The following is a 14,735-nucleotide window of genomic DNA, read 5'->3' as shown; positions in this document are numbered from 1 at the left end:
CCACGAACCGCGAGATCATGACCTAAGCGAAAGTCGGACGCTTAACCGACTAAGCCACCCAGGCGCCCCTAAAGCCACTTGTTGAGCAGAGGTATAATCATCCTCTAAGCATTAGCCATTTTCTGTAGACCGGGGTTCAGGTACCCAGTGTATTTTGTGTGGCCGGTCACCCTCCGTCCCACACCAGGACGGGAGGGCTCTGCTTTTCTCCCTGAGTGACTCAAGATGCACACTCTTCGGTTTTAAACTCTTCTGGAGTTTGGTGTAAATCGTGGCTCCATTTCCAGGGCCAGGATTAAAAGTGAGCACCTTGCCCTGTTTCCTGAAGTCTAGCGGTTTCCGAGCTGAGTCTGGGTTTTGCTGTCCAGGTCCTGGCACTTCCTGGGCAGTAGGTCTGGAAGAAACCAAATTCTTTGCCCTTCGTGGTGGGTTGCCGTCACAAATGGCTTTTTAGAATCTGCATTTACGGCACCGCAAGGGGACACATCCCAGAGGGACACAAGGTAGGCCCTTGGCTCCCCCGAAATACCGCCTTTCTCTGCCCAGATTTCCCGTGAAATGTGCTAATTTTGAAATGGCTGCTCGGCCTAGGACTGCCGTGTTGGGTGTACACATCAGTAGTACCCAGCAGACTATTTTTTTTAGTGTTTTATTTATTTTTGAGAGAGCACAAACAGGGGAGGGGAAGAGAGAGAAAGGGAGACACAGAGTCTGAAGCAGGCTCCAGGCTCTGAGCTGTCAGCACAGAGCCCCACGTGGGGCTCGAACCCATTAACCGTGAGATCATGACCTGAGCCAAAGTCAGACACTTAACCGACTGAGCCCCCTCCCCCCAGGCGCCCCACCTTCTGAATAAGATTGGAAGACACTAAGGAGATGCTTCCTTGGTGCCTCAAAGGACGTCCTTTGGTGGCAGGATGGAGTTGAGTCTCCTTCCTGGAGCCGAGTGGTGCTATTCTGCCACATGTCGGATGCTGAAGTCTTGGGGGGGCGGGGGGGCAGGCTGAAAGTCTGTCTTTGCCCTGGAAGCTTTTGTTTCTCCTTAATTGCTTGGCTGAGGACATCTACTGGGAAGCCTCGGAGTGTCTTCAGACATCAAATCTGGTTCCAAAGGTACAAATTCCCTAGTTACCCACTGACTCACATGTGTTTCTCAGACTTGGTTTCCAGCAGTAGGATATGAACAATTCCATTTAGAAATTAGGAAATGATCGCTTCTCGGCCTTTTGGCTAAGATCAAGTGTAGAAATTAGGAAATGATGACCTACCTCTCCTATACCCTTGGCTCTGTCATCTTTTCCAAAAGTGAAAATAACCGTAAAGCCCCTGGTTTGATCCCACGTCTTTGGGGTCTTCCGGTTGCGTGGGGGTCACCAAGTACCTTGTTCTGCCACTAAAGAGCGGGACCCAGATGGAGGCCGCCTCTGTTGACCTGTGTGCATGTGAGCGAGTGTCTGAGGAAGCACTTACAGTGTGCTCTGTGCCCGCAAGTAGATTTTCTTGTCGTTTATTATTAATTATCCCTTTGAGCGGCTCTGTGAAGCAAGTAAATATTAATAACAATATGCACTGATTATTAAGATAGGATAAAGGCCTATCTTTTCCACGGTCCTTAATTTTAAGTAAGCCCGTTGCACACAAATGGCGAATAAATTGAAAGTAAGGCCTTCCAGTGGGGAAACAGTAAAACAGACCAGAACTGGGCAGAGGGGTGGTATGTTCGAGATCTGGTTTTAAATCTTCTCTGTCTCCTTTTGGCAAGGCCCGCCCTCATCCGGTGATTTGCCTGCTGGGTGCCGACGTCCCCTGTCTGGGACCCGTGGGTGGTGTGGGCCCTCCCTGCCCCTCTCGTGTTGGTTTGCGATGATGTTTTAAGTCTCCCCAATATTGTCTGAGATCTGTGACTTATGAGTGTTGATTATGGAAATTTGCATACAGCAGAAAGTAATAAATCACCCGTAATCCTAGATGTAAATGTTAGCATGTTGCTTCTAGATCTTTCCAGTCCTTGTTCATAAATATTACATATCCTGAGATAGTAAAGATCATGCCATACATCCTGCTCCGTAGCCCCGTTTTCTGCAAACCAGAGTGTTTTATGTACATGAAAAAATGTAAAGCAAATGATAGATCTGTAGATTTCCTGCTAACACTTACTGCACTTAGAAAATAATTTTTCCTTAGAGAAGTACGTGTAATTTGGCCATGTGTGAGCAGCATAGTAGTTTTTTTCTCCGTGGGCTGTGCATACACTGAATGACTCTTGGCCGCTCACTTGGCCACAGGGACATCACCGTGTCCAGAAACTGTGCTGTTGAGGAGCGGCGGAGGGTAAACCTTGAAAATTCCTCGTACTTTTAAAACTATTATTTGATCCCCATCTTCCATTTTCAAAAGAATGTTTTTACTGTGTAGAGGATACGAGGTATTGAAAGGCAAAGCAGTGACAGCTAAGCTGTAATCCCATTCATTTACTGCATCACATCGATGTAGTTCTTACCCTTTTCCCCCCAGACACACATGTATATGTACATTTATACATTTTTACACACTCGGGGGTCGTATTGTAAACCCATTTGTAGTCTGTGGCTTCTCTTCTTTCCCGACAGATCTGGGCTTGGTGCCCCTTTCTCAGAGGAGCGCCCCCTGCTGTCCCAGGCCAGGTTTGCCCTGTATGACACCGCCCTCCCACCCCTAGCCCCAGCGCCACGGGATTCCCCTTCACAGCACCAGTTTGACTAGTGTCTCCCTCCCACTGGACAACAGCCCTGGGTGATGCAGGAACCCGATGGCCTGGCTCATGGCTGAAGGAGCTCCTATAACGGCACCTGAGGGCCCGTCACAGACACCCAGCAAATATTTGGTGAATAAATCGCAATGCATTATTTAATGGTATTGACTATCCTTTGAAAGATACTTTCACCGATGCGCCGACACGCCACTGTATCGCTTTACTCAGATTTAACAAGTAACCCCTGGCCGCTGGCATCTGTATTATTTCTAATTTTTCTCTTTTCTAAACAGGACATGCTAAACATTCTTGTCCATAAATCTCAGCCTACGTTAGCGGTATCCTTATGGATAAATTCCCAGAAGTAGAAACACCAAACTGAGGGGTTAACCTACATTGTAATCCCAAGTAGCCCCTTTGTCTAAATGTCCAGAGGGTCTGAGGCCTGGTGTAAATTACACGGTGGGCATGTGTGTCCAAGTAGAGTCACGCCTCCTGGGTCCTTGGAGAGAGCCCCAGGGCACAAAGATACCTCTGGGGCAGGTCCCCTGCCTGGCACATGATCCGATAAAAGGTGAGTGTGTTGATAATGTGTCTGTGAAGACTATCTCCTCATTTTCTTACTCAGTCCACAGGCCTTACGCCGTCCGTGGCCCCAGGAGCAGACTTGGGGTGTGCACGGCCCCTCCACTGTCTGCTGGGGACCTAGACTCGGTTCATCTTTCACACAGAATATAAACCTCCTGGAGGCAGTGATGAGCACATTCGTGGCATGTTGTAAAGGCTTGAATAGTTTTTTAATGAGGTTCTTCACTTTGATGAACTCAAAACCCAGTGATGTGTAGACATGTAACAAATCACAGCAGCGTTTTCAAAGTTCTGAAATAAAACAAAGGATTTAGACATGAGCATTTATTCAGAAGTGACCTACAGGCAAACCAGAGGTGTTTAATTTTGTTTTAATGTTTTTATTCATTTCTGAGAGAGACTGCATGAGCAGGGGAGGGTCAGAGAGAGAGGGAGACATGGAATATGAAGCAGGCTCCAGGCTTTGAGCTGGCTGTCAGCACAGAGCCTGACACGGGGCTTGAACCCACGAACCATGAGATCATGACCTGAGCTGAAGTCAGACGCTTAACCGACTGAGCCACCCAGGTACCCCAAACCAGAGGTGTTTAGAGTACTGGCTGGAGAAACCTCAGGTGGCCTCTTCCCACAGCCACCGAAAGCCCTGGCAGTCAGTCCCTGTGCCGCAGGCAGGGCACGCGCCAGCCCAGGCTGTGACAGCCGGCGCCTCCAAGCCCTCAGGCTCGGGGACGCTGAAAGAAGAGCTGGGGGAGGGTTTCGGGGCCCAGAGGCGGCTGGCCGGCCAGGCTGGTTCCTGGGACGCCAGCAGGTCCTCAGGCAGTCTTGACATACCGGCGGCAACAGGCACGTCTCTTGCCCAGGACTGGAAACCATGTTTGGGGGGCTGCCGTTCCCCAAACATGTTGAATCTAGGCACCGTCCTTAGCCCTTATCACCTTAGATCCAAGTTCAAGCAGACCAGTCTGATAAACCTGCCATTTCTCATCATCGAAAGAGGCTTCCGAAAGAAGAGCACCACCTGCTCTTGCCAGGGGCCCAGCGGTGCCCCCTCCGCCTTCCTGTACCCGCCGCTGGCCCTCAGCGCTCCCCACCAGGACCCCTCCGATCGAGCCCCGCGGACGCTCCCCTGCAGCTCCACGGAGCTGGGCCTTCCCATTACGCGGTTTTATTAGGCACAGTGCTGAAGGCATATCCATCAGTGTTAGAGATTGTTTGCCAAGATACAGAACATGTTTTAAATGGAGCAAAGAAATTTAAATGGGAAGAAATTATAGCATGAGTGAGTTTATCCCTTTCAAGATAATCTCATTTAATAACCAAAAAACTCACAAAAATGTGCATTTTATCCAGCTACAAAGGGAGCGTGGAAGGTTGTATATTGAGGTAATTACATGTTTGGGGTTCCATTCCCTTCTTTAAACTAGATTTCTATTATTTCAGAAAATCAGCCACTGTAGAAAAGGACTATTCATTTATTTCATTGCTGGGTGGCCCATACGCTGTAAAAATAGGTCAAGAACAGTAATCTAAATTGACTGCTGATAAATAATTAAAGCTAATGGAATTTTCTCAAATCTGTGAACTACAATCTTTGAGAAGTTGCCAGGACACAGTGTCTGCTGTTGTATAGAAAGATATTTTTTATTTAACACTTCGGTTTAAATGCCATTTAACATTACCTTTTTCTCTCACAAAGATGGGAGGGAGTAGCGTTCATCCCTAAAAGTCACCAAAAGTAGGGTGCCTTGTCGATAGCTGCGTGATTCACCTTCCGATGATGAGTTGGGAAGCCAGGGTTTCAAAATCGCGGCCCAGAGAGGAACTTCCCCCTTCACTGAGCTGTATTTTAAGTTGAGCTCGACAATCTGTGCGTTGGACCGTATACGTCCCTGGGCTGTGCTCCCTGGGCTGTGCTCTGCTGTACGCGGTAAGGGAGAAATTCCTTAAATCTAAGTGGTGTCCAGGGAAATAAGGGCCAAGAACACTTTTTCTCTTACAGATAATTACCATTCTTTCATTAGTGCCACCAGGACCTTAAAAAAATACACTGGACAAAGACTTATAGGTGTTATTCGTAGAAGCGATGGCTTATCGATACAGATGCAGACTGCTCTGTGACCATCCATAAGGCCAGCCTTTGGCGTGGTATGTACACCACGTGTACGAAATTTGCTGATGAGGATGATTCAGGCATCATCAGGATATGTTAGAACCCGAAGACCTTAGAAGAAAGAATCCGTAACCCAGTGTTTTTGAATAGTCTGTCTTCAGCATTTTGGCTTTAAGAGGTAGAAAAGAGACCCTATTTTCTCCATTCGGTCGGATGAGGATCTCGGTTGGAAAAAAGAAAATCACCCAGTTTCTGATTGCTTCTCAGCAATGCTGTGGTTCTGTTAACCTGAAGAGTTTTTATCTAACCTAATGTATTTACTATGTGTCAATGTATTTTTTTAAATTTTTTAATGTTTTATTTCTGAGAGAGAGAGAGAGAGAGAGAGAGACAGCGTGAGCAGGGGACGGTCAGAGAGAGAGGGAGACACAGAATCTGAAGGAGGCTCCAGGCTCTGAGCTAGCTGTCAGCACAGAGCCCGACATGGGGCCTGAACCCACAAACCGTGAGATCATGACCTGAGCCAAAGTCGGCCGCTTAACCATCTGAGCCACCCGGGGGCCCCAGTGACATCAGATTTATAAGCAACACTTTTTTCCTTGATGTGGCATAAAATCGTGGCATATCTTAACGTGTGGTGATACCACATTTTATGAACTCTGCCCTATATTGAATATATACCTAAAGCATTTTCAAGTCAGAATTTTCTCCCTTGGAGGCCTGAGCAGGCAAGGGGCAACAGGGGGTTAGTAAACTCATTTGGAGATCACTTTTTCAGCCCCAGATGATTGTGTAACATGCAGTCACCTGATGCATAAGCATTTCTAGGGTTTTCAGTGCAAGCCAGTCACTTACCTTAGCCTGACTTCTATCACGGGTTAACCCCCCTCCCACCCTTCACCATCCAAACACGGCAAGCAAATGTAGACCGAAATAGGGGTGCCCGGGTGGCTCAGTTGGTTAAGTGCCCGACTTCAGCTCAGGTCATGATCTCATTGTTCTTGGGCTTGAGCCCCGTGTCGGGCTCTGTGCTGACAGCTCAGAGCCTGGAGCCTGCTTCAGATTCTATGTCTCCCTCTCTCTACCCTTCCCCCTCTCACACTTGTCTGTCTCTCTCAAAAATAAAAATAAACATCAAAAAAAAATTTTTTTTAACGTGAACTGAGCAGAGAGGGAAGAATGGCGAGTGGCCCTGGGCCGAGGTGGCTCTGAACCAGTCGCCCAAGGGCAGCCACTGCTGCTACCAGCTGGGACCCTGACAGATCCTGTGACGGCCCTGGTCCAGCCCCCCAGAGGTGACCTGGCCCAGCACCTCCACCGGCCCACCCCGCCCCCATGCCCAGTACTCCTGGGAAGGCCGTGTTGTCCCCAGAGAAGACAGGACCCACTCTTCGGCCGCCGCCACCACAGAGGATGAGGTACCCCTGAGGGATGCAGCCAGACAGCTGTGAGTCTTACAATGTAGTTTCACAGAAGTGCATAGGAGTTACTCCTGCAGAGCAGAAGTGAAGGGGACATTGTATAGTGGAGCAAAACATCCTGAAAAATCAGGACTACAATATTTTGAAAATAGAAACCATTTTATGACAGAAGACGTGTTTGTGATTCACAGCCTCTTTCTGTTCAGCCATGACACCCAGGCTGTCCCCCTTCACCCGCTCGGCCTTCGAAGCCTAAACAGCTGTGTCCTGGGCACCATTCTCTCCTGGACACCGAGGTAGACCTAAGGGGCCACCGGCTCCCAATCTGTGGTACGAGATTCTGTGACGTGTCCGACCCTGGGAATGGTAGAGGTGTCAGGGGCTAGAGGGAATACCAGGCCGCATAGTGGGCACAGAGCCTTCCAGAAACTGTCCAGGTGCCCTGAATGGGCAGAAAGCCAACACTGCACACCGCATTTTGGGACGTCTTCCACTTGTACCTCACAAGTGGCGCAGCTGAGCGCCGCATGGTAGTTTACTTTGGTTTGGTTTTGGGCTTTTAAATCAGAGCGGTTTTCCCCAGGAATTGTCACGACACAGAAACCTCAAGCGCATTTTGCCAGTCAGCTTCCCGATCTAAAAAGTGAGCTGTGAACCCATGGCGTGGAGAACAACAAAAATCCTTTCCACCTAGAAGCGTGTCTCGATAAACATTGCTTATTATTTGGAACATACTCCAGGGAGAGAAGGTTGAAATGCGCCGTTTCTGGCTTTGCCAACAGACATCGATACTAATAATCTCAAGGACGTCACTGTCTGTATGTTAAGATGTCTGTTGCCTTTTGCTCCATGAATGGTACAGAATCAAAGCACATTGAAAACGGCACCGCAAAGCCTGTCACAGGATTAAGTGGGTGCCCCTAAACTATTAAGGTTTTGTTTTTTTTTAAATCTTTGTGTTAAATCCCAATTCTCAATTCATGCCAATATGATTTTCATTAGCCGGGTCCCCCCGCTCTTCTGTCCACAGTGGCAGAGAAGGGCATGTAGACACATGGACCAGGGCAGCAATGTCTGCAGTGCATGGCACTGTCCAGACAGCAAAGGGCGCCATGCTCTAAAAGGACAGTAAATCGTGTCATGCGGTTGCTAACCGACAGTGGTGCGGCTCAGCGGTCAGAAGCTAGCATCCTTGGCTGTGTCTCCTTCATTTAATACTGAAGCAGGGAGCATTTGCAGGTGGTAGGCTGGGGTAAGGGACTTCTCAAACTGCCAAAAGTAAAATTGGAGTGGGGGACTTTTTAGCTGCTCACTTGAAGTATGTAAGTCCCACCTGTGTGTGTATGGAGGGAATATGTAATGTTTTTCCCTAAAGCTCTTCGTGTGTTTTATTTTTTCCCCTGTGTTTGTTTATTTTGAGAGAGAATGAGTGCGAGCAGGGGAGGGAGAGAGAGAATCCCAAGCAGGCTCTGCGCCACCGGCACAGAACCTGATGTGGGGCTCGGTCCCATGCACCGTGAGATAGTGACCTGAGCCGAAATCAGGAGTTGGACGCTTAACTGGCTGAGCCACGCAGGCCAGTGGCTGTTGAAATACGGGTACGTGCGTGAGTGCCGACCACACTTGAGCTTTAATCTCTAAGAGATTCTTTGAGCAAGTCTGTCATGCGAGGTGACTGCTCCCAAGAGAGAACTGTGAGGATACAGCGGTTGCTTCTAGCAAGGGCAGTGGGGAGGGCTTCATGGTCACGATGGGAGGCTCGGCCTTCCCAGAAGGCGGCGCCAGACCTCAGGAACACTCTGGTCCTCTCTTCTTCTCACAGCAGGTGTTTTTGTGAGGCGGGCCCAGCGCCAGGCTGGTGGCATTCGGGGTAGACTGAGGCAAGCCTAGGAAGAGGCACCGTTCTATGGGCGCGACTCCCAAAGTCTGGTGCCTGCACCAAGGTCGCTGTGGCCTCAGGTCTCCCTGCCTCTCTGTCCTTCACAGTCGTGTCAGAAGGCCGGCCCACCACCTTTCCCATTCTCTGACCCCGTCCAGTTTCACCATTTCCCCCCAGAGCGTGGGCCTATTATAAGGCTCTTGAGTGATACACGAGCCCCCCACTCCATGTCACTGTCCAGGTGGCCCCCAAATGTCATCCCTTTGCCCACCCGTGCCCAAGGCGATTGTTTCCTTTACAAAATCTCGTGGCACATGCCTTGGAGAGCTCGGGTCATGTCCGCCTCCCCGGCTGTGCCACCTTGGACAAGATTTCCTCCCCGTCTGAGCCTCAGGCGTCCTTATCTGTGAAGTGCAGGGGTCCGTCCCTTCCACCGGCAGGACCACTGTGAACAGCAGCGCTCCGTGCATAGCGCATGCTCAGTGAGAACTGTTGTCAACTCTGCCCGAGACCCGCTTCCCCCACCCCTCCCCACCTCTCTCCTTAGAGCTCAGAGCCCCAGCCCCTCAGCCCCTCACAGGTTGGCTTCCACCCCCAGCTCCGTTCAGGGGGCGCTCAGCGCTCCCGGGACCTCCCTGGCAGCCAGACCCAGCGCTTTCCTCGAGCCTCACGTCTGTGACGGCATCTGAGGGAAGCGAGCACCTTCTCTCTCCTGGGACCACCTCCTCCCCGTCTTCTGTTCTCCCTGCTCTCCTCCTGCTTCTCTCCATTCCCGTTCTTTCACCCCTGCCTCCAACCGGCTGAGAGGGGCCGCTGGCCAGCCTTGAGCCTCCTTCAAGGAGTGCCTCGGTTTGTGACTGGCCCTGGGCTGCTCCATGAGATGGGGGCGGGGGTGTGCACTGGACAGGCAGCCGGTCCACAGTGAGATGTGCCAAGGAGTAAAATGCCCCCCAGGTTTCAGAGGCTTAATATCAGAAGTATCATTCTCTATTAATAACTTGGATGTCGATGGTGCACGAAATGAAAATATTGGGGAGGTGTTCATTTCAACTGGTTCTCTTTGCTTTTTCAATATAGCTGTGGGGAATTCTAAGTCGCATTGGAGGTTGGCGCCGGCCTAGACTGTGGACCGGGCCCTGCGGCACGTGCCCTCCTGCATGCCTGGGTCTCATGCGCTCGGACACATTGTCCAGCCACTCGCTCTTTCGCTTCCTTGTGCACCCACGTCGTGTCTTTTGAGTCCTGCCTGTGTGCCAGGGCCGTGCCAGGGCCATGCCAGACACGCAGGAGACAGAGGTCAGCGCTCTGACAAATGCAGCCCGACATCCTGTCCGCTCTCTGGGCCACAACCAGGGCCACAGAGGGCGCCATGCGCACCAGGCCGGGCCGCCCCTGCCGCCCACCCCCTGGGCCCCGTGGAGCGGGACTGACCCCTGAATGTGACCTGCGTCCTCAGTCCAGCCTTTTTGTTTTGTTTTTTATTTACTTATTTTGAGAGAGCAAGCACGAGCGGGGCAGAGAGAAGGGGAGAGAGAGAGAGAATCCCAAGCAGGCTCTGCACTGTCAGTGCCAGGCCTGACATGGGGCTCGATCTCACGAACTGTGAGCTCATGACCTGAGCCATAATCAAGAGTTGGACTCTTTTTTTTTTTTAAATTTTTTAATGTTTTATTTATTTCTAGGAGAGAGTGAGAGAGAGAGACAGTGTGAGCAGGGGAGGGTCAGAGAGAGGGAGTCGCAGACTCTGAAACAGGCTCCAGGCTCTGAGCTGGCAGTCAGCACAGAGCCCGACACGGGGCTCGAACCCACGAACCGCGAGATCATGACCTAAGCGAAAGTCGGACGCTCAACCGACTAAGCCACCCGGGCGTCCCTAACCTTCTGGAGATTTCCCTGGCAAAGTATCATCCAGCCCCGCTTGGTGAGGGAGACGCGGATGTGGGACTGTGGGAGGGACTAAAACCCACTCCCTGCCCTCAAGCAGCCCTCAGTTCCGAGGGAAGAGGATGCACTCCTAGAATCACTCCTGCCCTTATGACTCACAGTGAGAAGCGACAAGAAACACAGCCTGTGACAGACGCAGGCCTGGCTGCCTGGCTTCTCCGGTATCCAGATCTAGACATGCTGAAAGTCTTAGGAGCCCCTCTCCGGAGTCCGAGGGCCAGCAGGTACGATCCAGCTGTCGGACCTGCAAAGCAGGCCCGCGGTCCTTCCCCAGGGCCTCCAGACTGCCTGCAGGTGGGGGCGGGGGCTCAGCCATCAGCCATAGCTCCCCGCAAAGCCAAGGGCCGTTCCAAGCCTGGGCCCTTGAGGGACCACGGTTCCCACCGACGGGCATAAGATAAGCATCACGTTGAAGTTCCCATCCCCGGACTGTTTCCATCTGGCTTGTACGTGTTAGATTAACGTGGCTTTGGGGCCTTTGAGAGGAAGCTTGGCTGCATGTGTGTGGAGGCGGAGCTTGCGTGCCGGCGCCGCTTCGGGAAAGTTCACCGGCTCTTCTTTACCTGCTAGGATGCGTACCCTAGCATCAGGCTGCTCGGTGAGCCTGCTGGAGACTATAGTTGCACCTCATGAGCCTGTTGCCTTCCTCAAAGTCAGCCTTTCTAGAAAACCTAACAGACACACTCCTTTCATCGTCCTGTGTCTGCAGTTTGTGACCAGAGCAGTGCTGTGGACCCGTCCTGCCCAGCTGTCCTGGCCCTAGGGGGAGGGAAGGGGACCAGCCCGGAGTCCCGGGCTCTCTCTGCCTCTACCCCGCTCTCCGTGTCACCCAGTGGCCCGCCCACAGCGAGCTGTCCACACCAGACCTTCGCGTCAGTACCTGTGGTCGCAGGTTTCTGCCAAAGAAGCGTGGCCCGTTCCTCGTGGGCACAACATAGGCTTTTACCCCTGACCCTGCCTGGGACCCAGTGGTGATCTCCCCTCGTTCTTCATCCTTTTTGTCCTCTGTGCCGTGTTCTTGAGAGAGGGACACTGGCCATGTGAGACGGGGCAGTGGCAGGGTCTCCTGTTGCTGCACCGCAGACTTACTGGCTCAGAACAGCAGAAACTCCTCGTGCAATAGGGCCGGAGGTCAGAAGGCCAAAATAGGTGTCGCTGGGCTGACGGCGGGTGTCGGCAGCTCTGTGTTCTCTCAGAAGCTCCGGGGAAAATCGTTCTCCAGGTGCCTGCAGCTTCCCAGGCAGCCTGCGCCTCTTAGCTTCCACCCCTGTGTCATTCTGACCCCCGCTTTCACCGTCACACCTCTCTGGCTCCCGCCCTCCTTCCTCCCTCCTGCCTCCGCCTCACTTGGGTCATCCAGGCACATCTCCCCAGCTCAGGGTCCCCGAGCTGAGTCCCTTTTCCCACATAACCTAATGGAGCCACGGGTCCCGGGGTTCCGGACGTGGGTGTCTCTGGGGGCCGTTACTGGGTCTAGCACAGATGGCCTCATTTATTTACTAAGAGCCTGGTAAAGAGTCTGATTGGTTTTGGTCATCGAATTTGGCATAAGAACATAGAGGGCGACGCGGGGGAGGAACAGAAGTACGGACTTCTGCACGGAAATATCAGCGTCACCCGGAGGAATGCAACTTACAGGAAGATGTGTAATTAAAAGGGAAACGGTGCTACTTCTCGATCAGATACTTTGATAGGGTTACAAGCCCACATAACGTGGGCTGGCTACATCGGCCAAGAGCTAACAGCACAGCCCCGTGTCACAGACTGCCCTGAGGGAGGTACTCCACATCTGTGGCCTCTGGCACCGAGCACTTGCAAGGTGGCTCCTGCAACCGAGGAACTGAATTTTTTTTTAAATGTTTATTTATTTCTGAGAGAGAGAGACCGCGTGAGTAGGGGAGGGGCAGAGAGAGAGGGAGACAGAATCTGAAGCAGGCTCCAGGCTCCAAGCGGTCAGCACAGAGCCGGACATGGGGCTCGACCTCACAGAAGTGATTTCATGACCTGAGCCAAAGTTGGACGCTGAACCGGCTGAGCCACCCAGATGCCCCGGAATTGAATTTTTTTAAGTTCAGTTGAGTTGAGTTACAGTTCAGCACAAATAGCTGGTGGCTGCCTGTTGGACGGCACAGGCGAGAGCAAGGGGTCCTGGCCTGGGCTCTCGGGGGGAGACTTTAGGAAGGCCACAGTGGAACTATCGGCCGGTTGTATCCCTGAGGAAAGCATCACCAGCTTTCCTCAGATTCTCAGAAGGCTTCACGACCCAAAACGGGTGAGGGCCCTGGTTCAGAGGAAAACCACCAAGGACCCCAGAGCGCAAAATACGTGGATCTGTTCTCCCTAAGAGCACACAGCTCGGCGATGAGTGAGGTGAGTTCAGAGCTAAAGATGGAAGGGCCCTTTGACTCAGGTGCTTGGCTAACAGAACACAGAATGCCTTTGGTCAGTTACCAGAGGAGCAAGCAGGTGTCCAACGTGCCCCTGTGTACACACGGCTGACAAGGATGGCTCACCTCGGGGGGCTGAGCAGGCCCATGGCTAGGGCTCCTTAGAGAATCCCAGCACCCCAGAGTGGGAGAGGCCAGACGCTCATCCCCACCCCTCTTGGGATGCATGAATTCCCTTCTCATCCACCTTCAAGTGATGCTTGAAAATCCTGATACCAGAGAAGGCTGTCTTCTATGCATTCAGATCGATTGAGGATAACTAAGTTTGCTAGAAAGCTTTTCCCTGAACGGTAATGGTGACGATACTCCTAAGAATAAAAGTTGTTCGTACTATTAAGTACTTACAGTGTGTCAGGAGCAGTACTACCCATGTGGATTACACTTGATCCCCTCTTTGGGGAAGACACTCTGACCCTTGAGCACAGGGAGATGGAAAAACTGGGCTTCGGGAGGTAGACTGGCATCCGGAGCTCCAAGAGATGGGGAGTGGCTGGGCCAGAATTTGGAATCCGGGCTCTGCCTTCTGCCTTCCATCTTCCGGGCCTGGTTCTGATCTAGGAGCTGTGGACTAACATCCAGACTCTTCCTTTGCCCGGTAGCACTCGTGTATTCGATGGCGGCCCGTCTCAGTGGCTTAGGAGTGGCGTGCACCCAGACGGCCATATTGAGAGCTGACTCATTAAAACCCTGCCTGCCTTCCCAGCCCAGATGCCACTTCTTCTGTGAAACTGCTCCTCACCTCCCTTAACCTGAATTTATCCATCCTCTATGTTTTCCCGTAGCACTGGGGCTCCTGACAATACTTGACCTTCTCTTGCGTTATGGGTTCATTGGCACGAGTCCAGTCCTTACAGTACGAGTCTGTGTCTGTTGGCGTGTGCGTAAGGCTTGGAACCTGGAAGTGCCTAGATACCTGGCTTTGGCCCAGACTTAATAAATCTGATCTGGCGCATAGATCGTGCTCAGTAAACACCCCAGATATCAGTGCCTCGTGTCATTTATTTGTCAATACAATTGACATAACATCGTGGGAATTGGAGGTGTCCGGTGCGTTGGTTCGGCACTTTTATACGTTGCCATGTGGTTGCTGCAATAGCGTTAGCTATCACCTTTATCACACCGCATGATTGTCATGTCTTTTTTGTGTTGAGAACAGTTCAGCGCTCATCTTCCCGCAGCTTTGAAGTTTACAATGCAGCAGTGTGACTGTGATCACTACGTTGTGCGTCAGCCAATTATTCATCTCAGAGAGAATGTTCTCAAGGAGATTCATACTGACTTGCCTCTGGGGTGTTCCTTTGTCTTAAAGTGTGGGCTGGTGGTTTGGTATGGAATTTCCACGGACCACATCAGACATGGCTTCAAAACACAGGTGTCCCCTAGTGAATGACAGAGCTCTAAGGTAATAGCTAAAATGCAAGATGGTGGCCCCAGATCCTTTTCAGACACCAGCAGGTCAGATCTACATTATAACTCCTGTTTTATGCTAAGCACATTATCTCAGACCGATACGAGCAAAACCCCGCGTCCCTAGCACAATGGGAATGAGGTGTCTATAACCTGGACGGGGTAGAAATAAAATCTAATGGCATTCTCAAGGAAGTTCATTTAGACG

At 51.5% G+C, this 14,735-nt stretch overlaps 1 protein-coding gene and 1 long non-coding RNA gene across 9 annotated transcripts in view; one reads left to right on the top strand and one right to left on the bottom strand.

Moving 5' to 3' along the window:
- Nucleotides 1-14,735, top strand: part of CUX1 (cut like homeobox 1) — a 364,880-nt gene that overhangs the window by 150,363 nt on the left and 199,782 nt on the right. The gene's annotated exons all lie outside the window — the stretch shown is intronic.
- Nucleotides 2,860-13,603, bottom strand: LOC120239305. Its single transcript, XR_005530395.1, has 2 exons — nt 13,466-13,603; nt 2,860-3,610 (listed from the first exon to the last, which is right to left on the bottom strand). It is a non-coding gene; the product is annotated as an uncharacterized LOC120239305 (long non-coding RNA).

Source organism: Hyaena hyaena, unplaced genomic scaffold (assembly GCF_003009895.1).
Source record: "Hyaena hyaena isolate Hyena2069 unplaced genomic scaffold, ASM300989v1 scaffold_228, whole genome shotgun sequence".
In the NCBI taxonomy this organism is placed as follows: domain Eukaryota; kingdom Metazoa; phylum Chordata; class Mammalia; order Carnivora; family Hyaenidae; genus Hyaena; species Hyaena hyaena.
This window is presented reverse-complemented; position numbering and strand designations above follow the sequence as displayed.